Source organism: Lissotriton vulgaris, chromosome 9 (genome assembly GCF_964263255.1).
Source record: "Lissotriton vulgaris chromosome 9, aLisVul1.2, whole genome shotgun sequence".
Lineage (NCBI taxonomy): Eukaryota > Metazoa > Chordata > Amphibia > Caudata > Salamandridae > Lissotriton > Lissotriton vulgaris.
Genome location: NC_141697.1, coordinates 742029752 through 742048008, shown reverse-complemented (window position 1 = coordinate 742048008; position 18257 = coordinate 742029752).

Below are 18257 nucleotides of genomic sequence, written 5' to 3'. Positions count from 1 at the left end.
CAGGTCCTCCATTCGGCGGGCGCCGCGACCTGCTCGCCCCTCCGTCTGCTCTCCGGTCTAGTGCCCAGTGCGAACCTTGCCGTGTCCGGGTGCAGTCGGCTACCCCGCTGCCTGTGAATTAATCATCCACAGCTCCCCCGGGGTCCAATCCAGTATTCCACCTTTCTATTGCGCCGCCATTTTACGTTTCCCTCCGGCATACGCCACAATTCAGGAAACCTCCTGGAAGTCCCGAATCACGCCGAATTTAGGAGCGGTTCTGCTCCAATTCGGTCCCCCTTCGTTTGTTGGTCTTCCGGTAGCGATAGAGGGTTCAGGGTGTTAAGTTTTCAGGATAATTATGGGGTTTTTTGGCAGAGCTCGGGGCTCATGCTGCCCTCCGCATGGGCTTCCAAGCCACGCCCCCTTCTTCATTCAGCACTTCATATACAAACTACCTATCCCTCTCAATCTTAATTTTGTATCTATTTTATACAGCTCTCATCCTGAAGGAAGTGACCCTTAGAGGCCACCCGGGTTCTTTGCAACCAACTGCTACGCCTTCCCAAGTAACGAAGAGTCAGTCAGACAGTAGAGAATACAAACAAGTATTTATTAGCAATACTCTGCAGAGGAGTCCAATCTCACCTGCATCCTATGATGTCTGCCGAGGGACTGGCCTCCAAACAGTCTGCAACGCATAACCATTCCTCCAAGAACCCCCTAACCATGCCCACAGTGGAAAGTTACCAGCTCAAGCCGGGCACGAACAAAGGAGGCACAGAAGGATGGGTTACCTCCTGCTAGATGGTTACACACTCTCACAGTTTCAAGGTTGCTGGGCCGGGTCTCAGCGTCTCGTAACATGGGAGCAGAGCTACACACATGGATAGGTATGCAAGGGCGGAATGGCCTATTCATTAGTAAGTCAGAAGGCAACCATGAATGGAAGAGAAAATTATAAATAAATACAGTGGGGCCGATTCACAGAACTAATCTGAGTCAAAATCCTAACTTAAGACAAAAACCCAACTTTTCTACTACTAAATGAATTCTGTGAATACCAAAAGTAGTAAGTTTAGGATTTTGTCTGTGAATGGGCCCCAGTGTTCGGCTGAGGCAAGCAAAATGAATAACGGGGCCTAGTACAGACACAGCCTAATGGGGATTGCGAAATACAAAATGGAGACACACTCGCTAACTGAAGCTTGCACATTACAAGGATAACTCAGTGGGTTACATAATGTGAATGCAAATGGGATGTCATTTAGCCACACGTTACTAACCTACTATAGCACGAAATAGGTATATAATAAGATTGGGGGTTTTCAAACCTAACAACCCCTATCTTTTCACCATGCCACGTATTTCAAATACACAAATATCTTACACACCACATAATTCCACCCCACACACAACTAACAATTCCAATGCAAACCACATCATTCCACTACAAACAAAAACATAAGTAGAAAACCATATAATTTACAATTCCATTAGCACTAACTTTCACAAATGCGAGAACGATTGCATTGCAAATACTTGTTTCAATGGGGAAGGGGTCCCCTGAGGATTCCTTTAACTTTGAGAATCATGTTGTCAGCCTTAGGGGGGAGAGACTTTCGAAAACAGAAAAAAAATGTTATGTTATGTTACGTTACATACATTTGTATTGCGCACAGCTGCCCCAGCTAAGGGGCGTCCTGGCGCATGGCAGGTAATATGCAACACCTACAGAGAACACAACAAAAAGAAAGAACAGAGGCGATTTATTAAAACAGAAAAGTTTTTAAAGCTTTGCGAAAGACTAAAAGATCATCTAGCAACCGCATCTCTACTGGGAGAGAGTTCCAGAGCTCGGCCGCTCTGACCCGAAAGGATCGGCCACTGACCCGACACAGCCTGTATCGGGGGATCACGGTAAGTGCTTGGCCCAAAGATCTCAGGGGCCGGGTAGGCACATACCAGGACAGAAGGTCCGCAAGAATTTGAGGACCCTCACCCCTCAAAATCTTGAACGCCAAACACAGCACTTTAAACTGGATTCTTGCCCTGATCGGCAACCAATGCAGTGATCTCAATGTGCCGGGGACGGAACATGTTCGGGGTAAGCCAACAATGGCTCTCGCCGCGGCGTTCTGAACGCGTTGAAGGCAGGTAACCTCTGCCAGATTGGTCCCTACCAAAAGAGAGCTGGCATAGTCCAAGCGTGATAACACTGTAGCCTGGACTATCAGCTGCCTGGTGCGATGGTCAAAAAACTTCAGGACGGGACGCAGCGACCGTAGGATACCGAAGGAACAGGCCGCGGTTTTCTTCGTATGGCCCACAAAACTGAGGGAGGGATCCATCCATACTCCTAGGTTCTTTAATTCTGTGACCGGAAGGGGGGCCGGCCCCAGCTCCGACGGCCACCACCTGTCCCCCCATAATTCCGACCTCCTACCGACGATCATGATCTCCGTTTTCTTTGCGTTGAGCTGGAGACAGTTGCTCTTCATCCAGCTCGCCACCGCCCTAAGTCCACTCTGAAACCTGGGGGCATCCAAGTCCGCATCCCCGCTGATCGTAACCGCTAGCTGAGTGTCATCGGCATATGAGACCATGGTCATGCCCCATTGCTTGACGACCTCAGCCAGCGGTCTCACGTATAGATTAAACAATGTGGGACTCAGCGAGGAGCCTTGCGGCACCCCCTGGTCCAAAGGATGGAATTGGGACTGGAACGGTGGAACGGCAACGCTAAAGAAACGATCGTCTAGGAAAGACCGGAACCACTGGAGGGCAGGGGCACCCAGCCCAATCTCCTCCAGGCGATGCAACAGGATGGGATGCGAGACAGTATCAAACGCGGCGCTCAGATCTAATAAAACGAGCGCCGCTGTCTGCCCCGCATCCATCACTGTGTGAAGATGTTCAGCCATGGAGAGAAGGGCGGTCTCCGTGCTGTGACCAGCACGGAACCGATTTTGGGTGGGATCCAAGATGTTAGCATGGATAAGGTAGGCCGAAAGAACTTTGTTGACATGGGCCTCCAACACTTTGGTCGGCCATGGGAGCAAGGAGATAGGCCGATAGTTTTCAGGTTTCTCTGGGTCCAGAGATAGTTTCTTTAAAATGGAAGAAACCACCGCCCGCTTCCAACTAGCAGGTACCGTGCCTGACTCAAGCGAGATGTTAATCAAGGAGTGTATCACGGCCCGGCCCACGAACGACTGATCTCTAAAAAGAGTCGGTCTGAGCGGATCAGCGGGGGACCCCGATTTAACCTGCTGGGCCAAGTGGTCAAACCCCTCAGATGTCAACGGGGGTAGCACGTGCAAAGTGGTATCTTTATAGATGTTAATCGGAGACTCAACTGGAGGCCCTGTATAGGGGAACGTCTTATAGATGTTTTGGACCTTTTCCAGGAAAAACAGAGCGAGAGCCTCACAGTGAGTGGTGGAGCCAGTCGTCGGGGCACAGGCTCGCTTTGCTAAAAGATCCTTCATCACTTTGTGTACCTTTTATAAGTAGCACTTGTTCTTTTAAAGAACACAGGCTTTTTTGAAAAAAACAAGAATTCAGGTTTGTAATACAGTCATAGGGCTGGTAGTTTGCTGTCCATTTCAGGTCGCCATCCCTGTGATTACAGACAATCACAGAGGTTTACAAATTGGCCCCTGCCTAATGATTATTAATTAGATAAGATGTTCTGCAACATGATGCAATTCATTATTTTGTGAATCTCCTGAACAGTACATAGGTCAGTTTGCAAAATATTATTCCATTCCCATTAATTATGTGCAGAATTTGCTATACATTTTTGTGAATTAAATAATAGCACATCAAGACTGTACCTTTCATAAGGAGGTGTATGCCTTGTTTGGAGTTCTACCTGGTGGTGAATCAAACACAAGGAGATGATGGACGGAGCACTGAAACTTTTCAGACATTCACCCCAGTCAAAGATCTGGGTTGAATCCATCATTGTGCTTTAGCTCACTTTGCCACCCAAATTCAGACCCAGCTGCATGCAAATCCGTTTTGAGCTCTGCCTCATGGGATCCGCTCAGCCCAAACTGCCAAGCCAGAAGACCAAGCTGGATTTTTACCAAATGGTGCAGTTCCCACACGTCATTGGCTGCGTCGATGGGACCCACATACCAATCTGCCCACCTGCAGCAACAGAATACATTTATAGCAACCGCAAATCCACTCACTCCATAAATCTGCAAGTGATATGTGATGCAAAGTTCATCATAACTGACATTGTGGCAAAATTCTCAGGGAGTGCACATGACTCGTACACATTTAGGAACAGTGGGATCCATACAGGCCTGGCTGCTATTGAATTCGGAGATGGATACCTACTAGGTAAATCAATGTGACACACCCTGATGTATTCCTTGGCTCAACCTATTGGTGACACAAATTAATGGCACTTTCATTTGCATTTAGGTGACAGCGCATATGCCCTCTGGGCCTACCTACTCACACCATACCTCAACCCAACCACACCAAGGGAGAGGAGATACAATGTGGCACATAAGAGCACACGCAATGTGGTGGAGCGCACTTTTGGACTGTTTAAAAGCAGATTCTGTTGCCTCCACAAAAGTGGAGGTGCACGTCAGTACTGCCGCATCAAATGCTGCAAAATAATTGCTACATGTGCAATGCTCCATAATTTAGCCACAAAAAAAGGAACAGCAGTGGAACTAACTGACTCTGAGGCCGAGGGCGTGGACAATCCCCAGCCAGAGCCCTGCACAGCTGGTGTTGCAGTAGAACAGGATGGGAGACACAGACGGGCAGAGATAACGCCCAACTATTTCTGAGTGAGTAACGAGACAGAGCCAGTAACAGTTTTGTGCAATGGTGTTTAATCAGCACACCACCAGGATTGAAAGCAGTGTCCATAAAGACATGGGTTACATCACCCATCTAATGATTGCCAAATAGCAGTAGGACCTATTTTCTGCACCCATGCGCTGCATGTCCACGTTCCATAGCCACACTGTCTGTAGTGTCAGATTGTTCCTGGGCAGCGCTGTAGCGTTCGCTACACCTCCTGCCCTCGGTGGGAGAGGGCGTAATGCTCCAACGGATGGTAGCCTCCTCACTGCCCCCCCCCCTTCCATTGTGGCCGCCTTCACGTTCTGCAGCAGTTCCAATGCAGAGGTCATCGAGACCATGCCCCTGGCCATGTCCCTGCTACAATGCGCCATCTCCTCCTGCATGGCGATAGACCTGCGACACATGAGGGAGGTAGCAGTGGCCAGCCGGTTCACTGCCTTGGTATAGGCCTGGAGTCTCGGCCTCTCCCTGCGCCTACAATGAGGGTCCTGCTCCAACTGGCTGCATGGGTTGTCTACAGAGGTTGCAATTCCCATCATTCCCTCACACATGTTGTCGCCCATTAAACTAATGCCCTTTTCAATCCTGCACATGTGTTTGTTCATGTGGGCCACCTCTCTGTTCAATGTTCGCATCTCCCTCCATTGCAGATGCTGGACCTTGAGCATGTTGTCTTCCAGTCCAGCAAAGACACTTTCTTTCCGTTCAGAGCCTTGAGGACTGGCTGGCCTTGCCCTGCGACATCTTGATGAAGTGTGGGCGCCCTCAAATGGAGTACCAGCCCTCACTATGTTGCCCTCCTCATGGACTGGAGACTGTTGGCCCCCTGTGCCCTCCTCCTCCGACTCCTCCATCTGCTGGAGGGTGGCCACAGCATGACTCCTGCCTGACTGTGGTGGTGCTGGTGATTGTTGCAGTGGTGATTGCGTATGAGGAGATGGCGGCGTTCCCTGGCACTGTGGTGATGACGGTGAAGGAGTAGTTGGTGGTGGTGGTTGTTGTGCTGAGCTTGTGTGCCCTGCAGGCATACTTTCTTCATCATGTTGCCTCCCCTCTGGTCTGGCTGTCTTTGTTCTGCTCCCCTCTGCAGCACTGCGAGATGTCTCGCCTGTAATGACAGAATGTAGAAGTACTCACTTCTCTGGCTGCATTTGCATTGAATTACACATCATGCCTAAAGATCTCAGTGACTGTACTGAGCTTGCCAAATTATTTCACATGCTATTGTTTTTGCTAGGCGGACTGTCCTATTCATCAGTTCCCTAGGACTACATCTCCCACAATGTAAAGCAGGTAATGAGTAAGACATCAAGTGGAGTGGGAGCCCCTATGCTACTATGGGGATTGGGGTTGGGGAGGCGGTAGCACCTCATGCTGAGCAGGCATCTTACCTTGTTTCCTTGCAGCTCTGGCAGAGCTGTCTGCGTCTCCCACGCCACTCACACTCTCCGGCTGGAGGGTGGACTCTACCATCAGTTCCAGTGGTGTTGGTGCGGGTGCTTTGTTCTTCCCTCCGCCAGTTTTGTCAGCCTGCCTCTGCCTCTCAGCCATCCTTGCCTTCGACGTCTTCCTGAGGTCGTACCACCTCTTTTTAATGTCCTCAATGGAACGCTGAGTGACACCAATTGCATTAATCTTGCTCTGTACCCCACTCCAGATCTGTCTCTTCTGAGACTCAGGCACATGGAGGGACTGCTTCCCAAAAAGCTTGTCATGGTCCTGACTCACATCCTGAATTAGCACCTCTAGCTCCTTCTCGCTGAACTTCATCTTCCTTTTCCTTTCAGTTGCCTCTCCCTCCTGGCTTGCCATTTCAAAAGTTTTTGGGGATTTTTTTGTAGCTGTGAGGCTATGTAGCTCCTGGCTCCTCAGCTCACCTGCCTGCCTCACAGTTATCTCAAGGTTCAGTGCAGATGCCAGGGTGTGGCCACTTCCTGTTTGGGAGGTAATTGGATGACACAGGATTGTCTGATTCTTCAAATTACGAATTTTTGAATTACCGAATCAGTATTTACCGATTCGGTAATGGATTCGGTAATTCCGGTTCGGTATTACTGTTTCATTTTTTTCTTTTTTACTGATTCCTTCCGATTCGGTATTTTTTACCGAATGTTAGCGAATCTGTAAATTTTACCGATTTTTTACATACATCGCATTTTCCGATTCCTTAATACCGAATCGGTAATATTCGGTATTAAGGAAAGGGTATTCATAGTTTACCTACATATGGTCCCTAGTTACTTATCTTTTTTTTATTGCCTTTTCTGGTAGAGTACCTAATCATAGATTTCACACCTTAGACTATTCCTCAGGAGTCTGACTGAATCTGTAAAAGCAGTGTCTCTCTGCATGTCAGTAGGTGGCGTAGATCGGTTCAGTGTATGAGTTGCCCGCATCAGAAGTGATGTGTGCCAATCCGACCCACCAACATCAGTTTCTTTTAAGACTATTTCTATGCCAAAAACGCAGGGCCACATCAAACCAATTGGTTGACTAGTGTGCAGAATCCAGCTGGATGTTAGGATGAAGAGCCCAGGTCAAAGATGGTGAGGATTGGAGGGTCAGTGAGGAATCTACAATTGGAGTCCCTACCAGAAAAAGCATTACCAAGGGTAAGTAACTTGTTATTTTACAGATTCCTCATCTTAGAATAGATAACAACGCAATACCTCCCTGGAGGTGGTCTTCTAACCAGCTCAGTCCAAAACAAAAAGTCCTGGTTGACGAGCAGGCAAAATGCCCATATGACGGACCTGACTGTCCAAGCAGTAGTACTTTGTTAATGTGTTTAAGGATGCCCACATGGCACTTTGACAGATGCCCTAGGACAGGTACCTCAAGTGCTAATTTGGTAGTAGTGGCCTTGGCGCTGGTGGTATGGGCCTGCAAACCCTCAGAAGGCTGCTTTTTAGCTAATACGTAGCAGATCTTGATAAAGAGTATATGCTATTGAGAGATAGTTTTTTTCTGCACAACCTTGTTTAGCTCCAGTGTACCCAGTAAATAGATGATCATTCACCGATGATCTTTTGTATGATCAGTGTAGAAGGAGAGAGCTCTCTTTGGGTCCAAGTGGTTGAGTCATTCCTCCTCCTCAGATGAATAAGTCGGATCAAAAAATGTAGGCAACAGTTCACCTGGGTTAAAGCTGCCATATGGAGGCTTTAATTATAGAGATTGAAGCTCGCTGAACCTCCTGGCCAACGTAGTGGTCACCAAAAAGGCAGTCTTGAGAGTGAGAAGCCACATTGGACAACCATGCATAGGCACAAATGGTTAGCCAATTGATAACATAAAGACCTAATTAAGACCCCATGGGGGCATGTTGAAAGGGGTAGGAGGAATGAAATGTAGAAAGCCCTTAAGAAAACAATTCATAATGGGCAACTTAAATAATGAGGGCTTATCTAGCTACTGCAAGGCAGTCATTATGGCCAGAATAAGGTAACATTTAACTGTGCACAAAATACAGACAACACAAACAGCAACACCTCAGACAAAGGGGCTGAAAGCGGTTCAAATATTTGTGATAAGCTGATCGAGAATTATTCTATTGAGCTTCCCAAAGGGCGCTTTTAAGCAGATTCTGGCAGCTTGACCTAATTTTATACCATAGTTTTATTGTCGCATACATTCTTGCTAGACATTGCTGCAGTTAACCAAACTCTAGGCGAATCCGCGCAGGAGAAGAATTTCTCGGTAGATTAAATACTGTTCTATATGCCTTCATTTGCTTTCTCTCAAGAACTGCTACTTCCTTGCCATGTTGAACCACAGTAACAAAGGCTAAAGTCGGCAAGAGCTTTGATTTAACAACAGCCAGTAATGATTTGAACGATGGACCTCATAAACTCTTCGCTATAGAGCAAAAAGTATTTTTCAAACCATTTCCTTTCTTGATTAAACCATCATTATGAGTTTTACAGTTAAATCTGCTGTCAATACTTCCGCCGAGGTATTTATAATGTGTGACTCCCTCCAAGTTCACTTTGCCTGGTTTGAATTGTTGTCGTGACTACAAGCGGTGACTTATTTTCTTGACCTTAATTTTCACTATGTTTATTTCTAATAGATTATCCTTTGCAAAATTGCTCAATATCTGAATCTCTCTTTGAACCCTACTTTCAGTTGACTTAACAACACTATATCATCCGCATAGGATAGAAGCGTTAGTTGCAGGAGGCCTAGGGGTGGTGGATGTAAGTTTGCCTGGTTCAACTTGGGGGAAAGATCAGCCATAAATAGGTTAAACCGGTGAGGGGCTAAAACACAACCTTGTTTCAGGCCATTTTCTGTTTGTATTTTCCTCGTAAGTCTAGAGCCATCTTCTAATTTAACTTGCATCCAGGTGTTTGTGTACAACTGCGTTATGGCTCGGAGGATGTGCGTTGGAAGCCCCCACTGCCTCAATTTGTTCCATAAAACGTCTATCTACACAATCAAATGCAGCTTTGATGTCTACAAAGCATACATGTAGGCTTTTCCTCTGTTGTATGATCTTATCTGCCATTAAACCTAGAGCTAGAATTTCTGTAATTGTGCCCGAACCCTTACGAAATCCAGATTGGCTTATGGGGATTATGTTATTTGTTTCCAACCAATGTACCAAATCACTGAGAATTAGAGAGGCGTAATATTTAGCTTCTGAGTCCATTAGTGAAATCAATCTGTAGTTTGCTGGATCTTCCAAGTTGCCTCCTTTATGTACAAGGTTGATTATGGTGCCCCTCCAGCTTTCAGGTAAAATACCAGAGCTGCTCACCTCATTGTACAAATGCATCAAAGGCGTAGCCCAGAAATTCGGGTCCAATTTGAAAATTGCCTGTGGGATGCCATCAGGTCCTGGGGCACCATCCATTCTACCTAACCTTATTGTTTTAAGAATGTCATCTTTTGTAAATTGCAAAATGGAGTTTTCAATCATGCTATTTGCTGTTGCTTTTACATCATAGAATATTCCTGATGTCTTACCAACAAAATAAGGTGATTTAATCTGCACAGTTTGACTATGTAAAATCGGTTGGATAGTGTCCCTTGGCAATAATTGTAAAGTTACATTGTCATCCTTTGTTGGCAGATGTTTAATGATGTTTGTAGCTTCTTTTCTCTCTCTATCCACCTTCCCAAAGTTGCTTATTAAAGGTTGCATCCAAACCTGTTCTGAGAGGCAAGGAGCATTAAGTATTTTTTTAGGACTCGCGAGACAGTTCAGCTGTTCCCAGAATACTTTTGCATATGACAGTTTTGCATTAAAAAGCAGCATGGGACAGAAATTGTCTGTTTGCATCTTTCTGTTCTCCCAAATTTCCTTTTTTCTGTTTTTAAGAGATTTCATTTTTTCCCAGGTACTGTTAGAGACAGTTTTACCAATGCTCTCAATTCTTTCCTCGTATTCCAAGCTTTATTCCCCATATATTTAAGAGACATCTCCCACGCTTTTTTTCCACAATTTTTTGTAGGAGCATCTTTTAACAAATTTCTTGGAAAAGTTTCCCAGTGTGCTACCAGAGACCCTTCCCTGGGATAGTGTGTTGTTACCAGCTCCTTTAATTTGACAGCTGTATCAGGGAAGGTATTAGTCGTCCATCTTATACGCTTCAGGTTAATTATTGATTTTCTCCTACTGACGGCAAGGCTTCCATAAGCCTTGGTGGGGAAATTAATAATTCGAGTCGCTGTTGTGAATGATCACTTTTGACCGTATATTTAATGGAAAAGTTCTTTACTAATGCAAGCAGTGGCAGGGTAAGTATCTTGAAGTCTATAGTTTGGAGGAGCATCACTTTGAGTTCTTCCATTAATTACTCCGTTGCGAGCCTTCATAGGCAACAACTGTGGTGAGCCTTTTCCAGTTTTGTCTGCACTGTTTAACTATTTGTCTACAATAGTTTTTTATTATGAGTGTCTTACAGTCTTAAGTTTTTATGCTGATTCTGCCTGTCATGTATACCTGAATTCCACTATTACACCACTAACACGGTGTTGAGCATGGGTGTAGAACCACTTTTCCACAATTACACCCCCCTTCTGAGTAAATTGTACGCAACGCTGAGGTTTTTATTCATAATGTTCTTTTGTTCCCCCATCCAGGGTACCATCCTGAGTACATGGTATGTAGGTTCCCACCTATCATGTTGTGTAGATAGTTATGTTTGGTCCTGATGAAGTGCTTTGATCTTCCTGATGCTTGGAACATGAAACATGTTGACCTCTAGAGAGTAGAGCATACACAGCTAGAAACCTTAAATCTAGTTTACTGCCACTCTGTTTGTTTTTATTCAGGCAGTTTACCTTCCAGAATAAAATTTCACTAGGACTAACTGACCTGTTGTAATTTACCCACCCACATCTACACACACTAGGCCCCTCAACCCCTCTGCACCCACTGGCAGGAACAAAAGATCCCCGCCAAAGAGCCCTGTACTGGGTGCCTGTCAGATATTGCAGCGCCGACCTGATGGGGGGCAGGCTCATATGATGAAGCATGACACCTAGCTTGCTAGGTGTGCGAGAGCCCTAGTTCTAAAAAGGGAAATTCCCCCTCCCTTTCTTTGTCTCCCAGGTGGAATGACCACTGTGTGGCGTCAATTCCCCACCTACATTTTCTCATTATTTACTCAGACTTTGAGGAACTTCACACCCACTTTGTACACTGAAACATAAATGGTGCCAGATTTCAAATGAAGATACTGCGCAACATCAGAACCTTCATCCCAAAACACAATTTCCGAGCCACTGTTCATACTCTGCTTATTTTGCACATAGAACATGAACAAGCACTATTCACTAGACTATATACATCCTATCTAAATCCCAGGAAAGCTATCCTCCACTCTGGATTCATACTAATGACCTCACAAGAAATTGTGGTATAATCACTCATGTTCTCAACTCTCTGAAGTGTCTGACACTTGAATCTCTCTGCACCTATCAAAGTTTGTCTCACATGCAAAGCAATACATCTAAATTCTACCTCCTTCCTCACACGAAAACTCTAACTGCCTAAGGAAAACAGAAACACACACATCAAATTAACTCTACTCCTCACAACATTTTGTCCAACCACGATGCACATCTTCTCAAGATATCTAGCAGAATCTGCAATGTCCAATCTCACCTATACAATATAAAGACTTGCTTTATCCTTAAAATTTTCGAAAGCTAAACTAGCGAACCATCTAGAGAACATACCTAGCACCACTCACTTTTATTATGCCAATAAAACTATTCTGACAATCATGTAGATTCCTTGTACTGCTGAACTGACGCTGACCTCAACTGCATATCAGTATGTCATCTGCACCACTACTGGGCAGCTGGTGACAAATATTCATCACCACTAAGACTTTCGATTGACCTCCGAGTCATGACCATGTGTAAACAATATATAATGATTTTTCTTTCCACAGTTACTTTGTCCTAAAGTATTTATCTTAAATGGTTTTCTATTGAAATTCTGCTCTCAACACACTTTCACACACTGCCGACTGTAGCATCTCCCCAGCCGGGGTAACCATAAATGACAATGCCACACATGGAACTTGGTATCACATGTATTTATTCATCTGCGTGTAACTGCAACCTCAACATAGTAAGTCAACCGTCACTGCAATGAACTCTATCCATTACGTCATAGCTCTAAGGAGTTCATCAGAAGCCAAAAGGGTTCCGACACTGTTAACTCGCAAGATGCTACATCTTCGCATCTGTTAAAGAAAATGTACCAATTCTACAAATATATACACATTTACATATACATCTCTTCAATTATTCTCATTGGTGCTGTTATTGTTTGACTGAATGTGTTGTGTGCAGATGAGACCTGCCACTATCATGATCCAAGATCTGCTGCTTAATTCAGACATTCTGTTCATCACCACCCCCTTTTCTGAATCGTGATTGTCAAAAGGCAACAGAAGTCACTGACACTTAAGAATTAGTTCCTCCCTTACCATGGGGATCTGATGAACAATGAATCAAACTCTGAAAGTGAGTAGAGTCTCTGGTAATAGACTTCTGAGGGTACTGGGCAGTCATCATGTGTCCGTTGGTCAACACCACTTGAAAAGTTTCTGCATCAAAAGAGCATCAGATTTTCTTTTCCGCATCTGATGTGCGAGCACTCTGTCTCCTCTCTGGAAAACAATGTTTGTCGTATGTCACCTTCGGTCAGCATATGTCTTCATCTTTTGTTTCTGAACTAAGTCCCTCGTGCGAGTTGCATTCTCATCTCTTTCACTCTGATTGGTCCAATGAGGTATCTTGGTTGTCATTGCTCTCCTGAACATCAATGCCACCAGACTTTCACCAGTGGTCAAGTGAGTTGTTAAACGGTGAGATATCAATGTAGAATAGAACACTTTTTAAAGATTAAGGTTGTCAAGGGTAGCTCGCTGCATAGCTTTCTTTAGCGTGCTCATAAATCTTTCACCAGTCCATTGGCCTGCAGCCACAGAGGAGTGCTGTTCTGCTGCTTTATGTTCAGATGTTCTAAGAAGTCTTTGAACTTGCGATTATTAAAAGTCAATCAATTGTCAGATATTATTATAGCTGGAACACCCCATGTCACAAAGATGTCATCCAGTCTCTCCATGACTCGGTCTTGAGTGGTGGATGAGAGATCCTGAAAGAAGTGAAATTGCAAGTATTAGTCCACAATCACCATAAGGTGATGTCTGTTGGCGAGTGGACCAAAAAAGTCAATGGCTATTCTCTCCCAGGCATGCTTCAGGAGTTCTGACATATTTAGCGTGTGTTGAGCAGCTCTTGTAGACTAGATGACAGGCCATTAATTCCTTCTTAACCCACTCATTGAGGTACAGAAACCAGACTCTGTCTTGGAGAACTTGTTTTGTGGCAATGATTCCCCTATGTCCTTTGTGGGCCACTTCAATCATTTTCTGCAGCAAACTCTTCAGAATCAAGATTCTTGACACTCACAATATAACTCCCTCTTGAGTTATGGACAGTTCATTTTGGACATTTCTGTGTTTTTATATTTACCCTCACAGGCAAGAGGTTGAGTGTGCTGTTTTCATGGCTCATGTGCAAATATATCTTGCAGCTTCAGCATGCCACTATCATGGCTCATAGCAGTAATAATCTGGGTTGATGAAATGGCATCTGGTGTGTTTGATTTTACGATAATGTTTATATAGGCTTCAGCTGACTTGGCTGAAGTGCCATGACCTTGAATAGGAAATCTGTAAAATTAGTCAGCAGGTTAATGATCCTTTCCTGGATGGTGCACAATGTTGTAATTGTACTCTTGCAGCTGTAGTCCCAAATATTCACTGCGAGGAGGCGTCCTGCCTTTGGATTGCCAAATGTTGTTAATAAAGCTTGATGATCAATTACCAGTGTAAAAGGCTTTCTGTACAGTCATACATGGAAGGGAAGTGTTCACATGCCCATACCACGGCTCAAATTTCTTTTTCAGGTTACAAGTAAGCATGTTGTGGTTGGGACAAACTCCTACTTCCATATGTTATGATATGCCTTTAAGCATTCTGGTGTCCGCTACGCTGTGCAAGGATAGCACCTAACCCAACTGGTATAGTGTCAACAACAATCTCCGTATGAAGTTTTAGATTGAAATAAGCCATTTCCTTAGCATTCTTGATGGCTGATTTGATTATCATAAAACTGTTCTCACATTCATGTGGCCACTGAAAATAAAACATTCTTTTTGTCAACTCTCTAAATGGAGCACTTACAGAGGAAAAGTATTGTATATAACCAGAACAATAGCTGGCTATGTAAATAAATGAACGCACCATTGAAACATCTTGTGGGGTATCAGCATTTGACAGCGCTTGTTCTTTATCAGGATCAGGTGTCATGCCTCATCAAAAAGATATTTGCAAAGAATTTTCACTTTGTCTTATGGAACTCCAATGTATCTTCATTCAAATTCATGCGTGCATCGGCCAGTAAACAACATACTTATGTGAGAGCCTTAGCGTGCTCCTTTAGGGTAGCTCTTAAAACCAATACATCAGCACTATAGTTAAACTAATTCATGACAGGCTGTATGATACATTGAATGACATCTTGAAAATGTTCTGTGGCTGATCACACACTAAAGCTTGGATATTTTTATCAACCAACATGTATAGAAAAGGTTGCAGTGCACCTGCAGATGTATTCAAGTTACAACTGACGATAACCTTTATGCAAATCAATGTGAGGGAAAACCTTTGCACCATTTAATTGTGTTATCATATCAGCAACTTGTGGACCTGGATATCGTTCTTGTCTAATTGACATGTTTACCTGACGCAAGTCAGTCAGTCAAGAATTACTTTATTCGGTTAAAATTTAAAACCATCAAAGTGCAGATCACAGCGCATAACACATTAAAACAGTATACATTTATACAAACAATTCATTCAAATTTTCACGCCTTTAACAGATTCATCATGAGACCTCAAATATTGGGCAATCTGATCCCACTAAACAAAGCATTCCTTGATGTTTGGATAAATATATAAAAAATTTGTCCTAATCAAGTGTCCACTATTTACAAAACAGTTTTACCAAGAGGAGATTAAAAAGTTAACAAAGTCCACGCTATGGTGCAGTGAGTCTCTTCCTATGCCTGATTGCTCCAATAATAAAACCTGCTACCCCAAAACATACTACTGGGATGCCAACATTTGCAAATAGGCCAATGCTGGGCTGATTTGCTCAAAGTTACGCCCTCTTAAGAGTGGAATGATAAATTTCATGCTTAGCGAGATGTAAAATTCGCAGAAAAATATCATATGTAGGGTGTTCTGTTCCGAGAAGTTGTCACAAGGACAGGGACCCAAAGTCCCGTCTTTAAAAAACCCTTTTGGGAACGCTAGTAGCCAGGGCACCATATTGTGCTTAAATCTAATTAAAGCAAATAGAGGATGTGGTTTATTTATATATGTTAAGTATGGTTGCAGATGTCTACTTAAACTCAACATGACAAAACTCCTCACTGTGGGTTTAGCTAATTCCCTTTCCTCACTCATTGACATAGATCTAACCAAGAACTGCTGCTTTAGACCTCTAATTGCTCACTTGCCATGAGCTCCTGGGCTTAGGAATGAATCGGGACACCCAAGAACTTCCATTTGGGTCTTAACATAATGGATCCAGTGTATATCCAACCCTTTATCCAGAGCAATGCAGTCCTGGATGATCAATTGATTTAAATTAGGGGGCTTTTGTGCCCAAATTTTCAGCCAGCATAGTAAAGGGGCAACCGCAATCTGATCCGAGATAAACCCAGCACCAAGGTCATCATGAATGTTAAAAGTTGGGGTGGAGGTCGGGACCGCCAGCAACCTACGAAAGAAATTATTTTCTACTGCCTGGATTTCACCAGCCTCTGTATATCCCAGACATCACTCCCATAGGTTGCCATAGGGAGGCACTTGGCATTGTAAATCTTCATGAGGGCCGGGAGTGGTTTGGAGCCAATTCTTCTAGAAAACTCTAAAATGGCCCCAGAGGCTCTGGCAAGGGTGTTCTTTTTGTGGGCACGCTGCATGAACCACAAGCGTCTATCATCATAAAGAACACCTAAATATGGGAAGGCAGGGACTTTTATTAATTCTGTCCCCTTACAATAAAATGTGGCCTTCCTAGCTCTATCTGTACCAAGGGACATCAAGTGTGACTTTTTAAGATTTGTAATTAAATCTAGAGATTCCATAAAATCAATAAAACAATCTAAAAGAGATTGCAGCCCTCGCGACGTTCTTGCCACCAGAACTGCATCATCGGCATAGAGTAAAGCAGGAATCAATTTTGAGCCTGCTTTTGGGACATTTTGCAAGAGGAAGTCAGGGCGTCCCCAGGTTTGTTGATATAGAGAGTGAACAGCAGGGGAGCTAAAATGCACCCCTGTCGCACCCCGCTTCTGACGGCCCATGCTCCAGTTAATCCGCGATCCTCATTAAAGCTGACAGCGGCTGTAGTGTTTTCGTGGACGGCCGCCAAAAAGGAAATCAGATCTGCCTCCATACCAATACTATGAAGGTACACCCAAAGTTTTGATCTATTTACAAGGTTGAAAGCTGTGGTTAGGTCCATAAAAGCCAGATGAAGATCCCCACACTTTGCGACCATGTACTTCCCTATTACTAGATGAAGATTAAGACATTGTCCCAATGTGCCCTTTCCCTGTCTAAATCCATACTGAAGATCTGAAATGATGCTATTTGTATCTAAACAGTCTGTTAGGCGGGCAAGAACAACTTTCCCCATTAGTTTGGCTACGTAATCCAAGAGTGAAATCGGTCTATAACAGGCCGGATCATCTCTTGAACCCTTTGTAAAAATCGGGATGATTACCGCCTTTGCCCAAGACAGGGGAAATCCGACCTGGGCTGCAGCATTAAAAACAGAGGTTAAGATTTTTGCCCCAAAAATAAGATCTGCCCATCAGGGCCTGGAGCTTTCCCCCTTGATGTTGTTATGATTGCCTCAGTGACTTCATCCAATGCAAAGGACAGGGGGTTTGAAACACAACCTGTATCCCCTGGCCAACTAATAGATCCCTGACTCACATCACTGGATACGCCCCAAAAGGGCTGGACCCACATCTCTGAGGAGATAAGACAATCACTAACAGAGTTAGTGGATTCATCAAAAGAGGGGCTATTTACCACAGACCAAAACCTGGGGCTATTATACAAAACACTCGCTTGGCTAAGTTCGTCCCATGCCATCTCTCTTAGCTGCAACTTTCTTTTGTGCACTGCAGTTTTATATTCCCTCCTGGTTTGCTTAACCATGTCAGGATCCCTTGGGTTCTCTTTAAGCTCCTCCAAGAGCCCCCTGTGTGTACTAACACAGGCATGATCAAACCATTTTTTATGTTTCTTGAGCCTTAGTTTGCAAGGGACCGTCAAGTTGATTGCAACCTGTCTCGTAATACGGTCAAATGCACCTAGGATTATTGGTAGGTCAGAATCCTGATCCATACAGATTCCAAACTCCTCTACGCAGTCATTATATAGGTTTTCAAGGAGGATATCCGGAGTGATTGCCTCCCATTTTATCCTGTGTGCTTGGTCTTTTGGAGCAATATTGGAATTAGTTATATGAACCAGGGGTGTGGCCTTTTCAGTAACAGAGATATTAATACGCAGAGTCAAAGGATTGTGGTCACTCGGACAACTATGGGTCACACAAAAAGTACCTAGAATGTATTCAATGATACTTGGGACACCTTGGCCCATAAATGTAAAAATAGGAGATTAAGCGCTTGATTGCGCAGGGCAGATCAGATTATGGACCCAGAGCTTGTATGTTCAAAATGTGTTACCCCCTGTGGGCCATATTCCTCTTCTAGTCTTAATAGGACAAACATGAATATTAAAATCACCAAGAATTAATAAATAGTAGGACTTGTCAAGCTTTGCCCCATAATCATCCAAAAAAGCGGCGAGAAGTCTTAA